Source organism: Chlamydotis macqueenii, chromosome 1, assembly GCF_036417535.1.
Source record: "Chlamydotis macqueenii isolate bChlMac1 chromosome 1, bChlMac1.mat, whole genome shotgun sequence".
Classification (NCBI taxonomy): Eukaryota; Metazoa; Chordata; class Aves; order Otidiformes; family Otididae; genus Chlamydotis; species Chlamydotis macqueenii.
The window spans coordinates 77,141,468-77,145,765 of record NC_141556.1 but is presented as its reverse complement, the minus strand read 5'-3'; positions in this window follow the sequence as shown (position 1 = coordinate 77,145,765).

Here is a 4,298-nt window from a genome sequence, read left to right as displayed (position 1 = left end):
CAAACTGTCTAAACTCTTATCTATTTCATAACAAAATTGCATTCTTTAGAGGCATCTAGAGTTGTATCATGTGCTTGCAATGGTATTTCTAGTAAAAACATCCACAACAAGATATACTGTGAAACTTGTGGCTTTTTCTCTATATATATTTTATTTTTCCTGGCTTTTGGTCCCTAAAATCCTGGCTAGCACTGTGCTTACAGACTTTAAAATATTTATTATGCTCTCTGGCCTGGGGCTGGCAGCTGGATTATGCAACAGGTGGTCCTGAAAGACATCCAGGCCTGGGACAAACTGGCCCCCATCAGCCCCTGCACATTTCACTGAAAGTATGCTCTGCAGTTTAGGATCCTGAGATGCTGGCTGCCCTGGTATGAAAGCGATGATTGAATGTGATGGTTGACATTTTTGATTAAAATAAAATGCTTCCACGATGGGAAAATTTGGCTTTAGATGGAAAAAAAAAGAGGAGGAGGGGGAGTTAAGTATGGAAAAGATGAAAAAAAGATGGGAAAAGAACATACATTATATTGTAGGCATTTCAGTCCATATATTTTAACTTTCCCTTTACCATCATGGGCACAACTCCACAGTCGGGCTCCATTTCCCGAAAGAAACTAAACCACTCAACTGCCATGGAGCACAGCATAAGGAAGAGCCCAGCGCAGATAGTAGCTGTCTACAGGAGATAAAGCCTGATGGTCACCTGGAATACAGGTGAAGGGGACAGCATGAAGCATCTGAACTGCAATTCCCCAGCATTTCATGACAGCAAGATTTTAGGACCTAAATTTAGGTAGTTGTCATCCAGGCAGTAAATCACTGTTCTACAGATAAAATTAATCTGGTTTTGACCAACCTCCTCCTTTCTCCTCTAACATTTATCTGTTATTTCATATTATTGTATTGGCTTCATGCCAAGGTGTATGAAATTCAGTAAGTACAGCCTAAGAAAGGACATCAGTAGATAAAGTCCTTAAAAACTTTAATTCTAGTCCGTAGCTGGAGCAAAAATGGCTTAGTGGACTCCAGTTGTAATGGAATGACATGGAGGAGAAAGGCTTAGAAATCTGGAAGCACTAAAGGGAAAAGTCAATAGCAAAGGTGCCCTAATGCACTTTGTTCAAATCAAAATGACAGAGAAACAGAGGTCGCTTGTTGTGGGTTTTTTTCATTTTAATATTCCAGGATGGAGAGGACAGGAAGGGCAGGGATGTTCCAGTCTACAGTTTTGCCCTCTTGATTTCATTATCTCTAGTCTCAAAACTCACCTCTCTCTTTGTGTCCTTCTCACCTTGTCACTATCCTAGAAAATTTCTAGTAGCACAAAAAACCCATCCATCCCCACAGCAAGTAAAAGGGTTCATATATACTATTTTGTTTCCTCCAAAGTAACACTTTCATCTATTCTTTATTATAATATTAACTGACTAGAAAAAAAAAAAAATCACTTGTGTAAAAATTGACAATGGCTTTTATCCTTTGGGGAAATATTAGAAGTCTGAAAGACAAAGAACAGCAAGATCCCTTCACATAGACACAAACACACACGTGCCCTTTGAGCTCATGGAGGGGAAGAATTGCAATTAGCTGCTTTCATGGTTTGAAAGTCTAATTGCCAAAGAGACTTCTGGAAGCAACTGTGTGGATGTCTCTCTGCAAGAAAAAACACAATAGAAACCATAGGAAAAGAATAAGAGGAGGAAAAAAATGAGAAGAAAGAAAAGGATAGACACTAATAGTTGCCACCTCAGAGGTGTATAGGTGCTGCTCCCACCCGCCAAGCGCATTTTGGGGCTGCCAGTGTTTTCCCTCTGGAGTTTCACCGGCCGGTTCCCAGAAAGGCACACCAGCAAGGTCCTGGTTAGAGGGCTGTAGCCAAATGAGGGCATAAAATGTAATTCTCCTCCCAAGGAGGAGAAGAGGTTTTGACTGCAGGGACAGATCCTCAGTTTGTTCTCCTAGGCTTTGCAGCCAGTCTTGGTCCCTTGATCCCATTAACAAAAACTTTCGTGCATCTGCTGCTTCCCTTTAAGTCATCATGGTAACTCTTCCCCTTCCACCTGTGGTTCTCTCCACAGACCCTTGCCACTCCACCTCTGGAAATACATCTTTGTAGTATCTTGGAAAGATAGGACAACAGACAGATGACAGCAAGCAGAAGTTAGAAACACTTCAGATCTGTTCCACATCTCGGCCGTTGCCTTGCCATAAAGCCACTGTGCCACTTATCTTTGAGACAAGGATAACAATAGAAGCTCCTGTAGGGCTCTTCTCTGGCTCAGAAATTCTTGGACCATTTACCAGTTATTTAAAAGATAAACAGCCTGCATGTTCTTCCTTGGAAACAGAGTAAGACACAGTCAGTCAATGACTGCTGGAAAACTGAACAGTTGTCGCAGTTAAACTTGCATACCTAGCTACACAGCACCATGAAAAAACCCAACACCTTAACAGTCTGCCACGCTTTTCCATCACAAACAGCTTACTACCTAAGATTTAAACATGAAAATTGTAAACTTAATTATGTATCAATGAACAGGCTTGCATAGAGGGAGCTTAGTTTATTCAAAATATCATAGTTAATTTGTCAGCTTAAACCCTAAGCGGCTTTGTTTTTAATTAACTTATAAGAGAAAAGGGAAACAGGTTATCTTAATGTAAGACAAAAGTAACATCTGAGAACAATAACATATATTTCTTTTTTCCCCAGTTTCATGTTGTCAGAATGTTCTTTTTAGCTCTGTCATTTTATATTTACGATTAAAAGTATGCCAAGTCTGTGACTACATCTCAAATGTAAATAGTGCACTTGTGTATTCTACACCAATTTATAGAGTGGGTGCCTGTATGATGGATTAGTAAAATTCTGTAGCGTGTTTTAGGAATCAAACACAGGCTCTTTATTAAAGTGTTGAGAGACATCAAGCATGTTATAAATTGGCTCGCAGCATAAAAAACAGATTAAAACATTCATTTTTGGTCTCGCTGTATTTTTGATTCCAGCACATTAGCTGTCATTTTTTCCCCTGTATGTTTTCAAAAGAATGACTTGTTCATAACAGGTTTAGGCAAGCTGGTGTTGGGAAGGGAATATGATCCTTTCATTTATTAAATACCAAGAACTAGACTTCCCCTGCCAGGAGCTTGCAGAAGTACAAGCACCAGATTTACTTATACTGGAGGAGTGAACCAAAAAACTCAGTACATGCACATAAAAATCCAACTGTTTTCTTGAGCAGTAGGAACATCTGACCAGAGCAGCACCAGCTAATCCTCCCACCATTGACTCTTTCATAGCCTCCAGGTTATGCCTAAAGTCACACACTGGAAATGATTTCTGGTCATCAGCACCAGGGAAGACATTCAGGTTGGCTTCCACAGTGAAAAACACCATGCTGACACCGTATCACCACAAAATGCTCTCCTACCCACTCGCCCCTGCGATCCACGAGCCACATCCTGGTTTTATCTGCTCAATAATGATTCATTCTACAATCGGCTTGCCATGTTACAGTAATGGTGGCTGGGATCTGTGAAGCAAGAACAAACTTCTGAGGTTCCCCAGTTGATTGTCTGAAGCCCATTAAAGAATAAAGCAAGATACCTATGGAGACTTGCACAGGAAAAAAAACAAGACTAGATATAAGGGAAAAATTTTTTACAATGATGGTGATAGAACACTGGCACAGGTTGCCCAGAGAGGTGGTAGATGCCCCATCCCTGGAAACATTCAACGCCAGGTTGGACGGGGCTCTGAGCAACCTGATATGGTTGGAGATGTCCCTGCTTCTTGCAGGGGAGTTGGACTAGATGACCTTTAAAGGTCCCTTCCAACCCAAACTATTCTGTGCTTCTATGATAAGTATTTTTTACTTCAGTCATTCAAAATAGCACACACAACTGATATGCTAGGGAAGAAAGCTGATCTCTCTGTAGCTCATTGGCACCAGACATTGGAATTTTCTCTGTAAAAACATAAAATAATTACCTTGTTAGGTAATTATTGGTGCAAAAAGGAGTAGGCTCAGGGCAGTTTGCAGAACTCTTTCCTCCAGCAGCTGTGCAGTATTTACCATTTTCAAAGGCAGGACTCAAAGACTTATCAGCATTGCTATCTAAGGATCTTTCTTAGGCTGTGTGATCCACAACTAGACACAACAAATTCTCATCTGTAAATGTCAGCACTCGCGCTAGGCGATCTTTGGTTTCTCCATAACACACAGATGGAGGATCACAATCAGAGATCAAATTTCAGAGTCACTGACGACAGGAAATTAAATGAGTTTAGAAGGAAG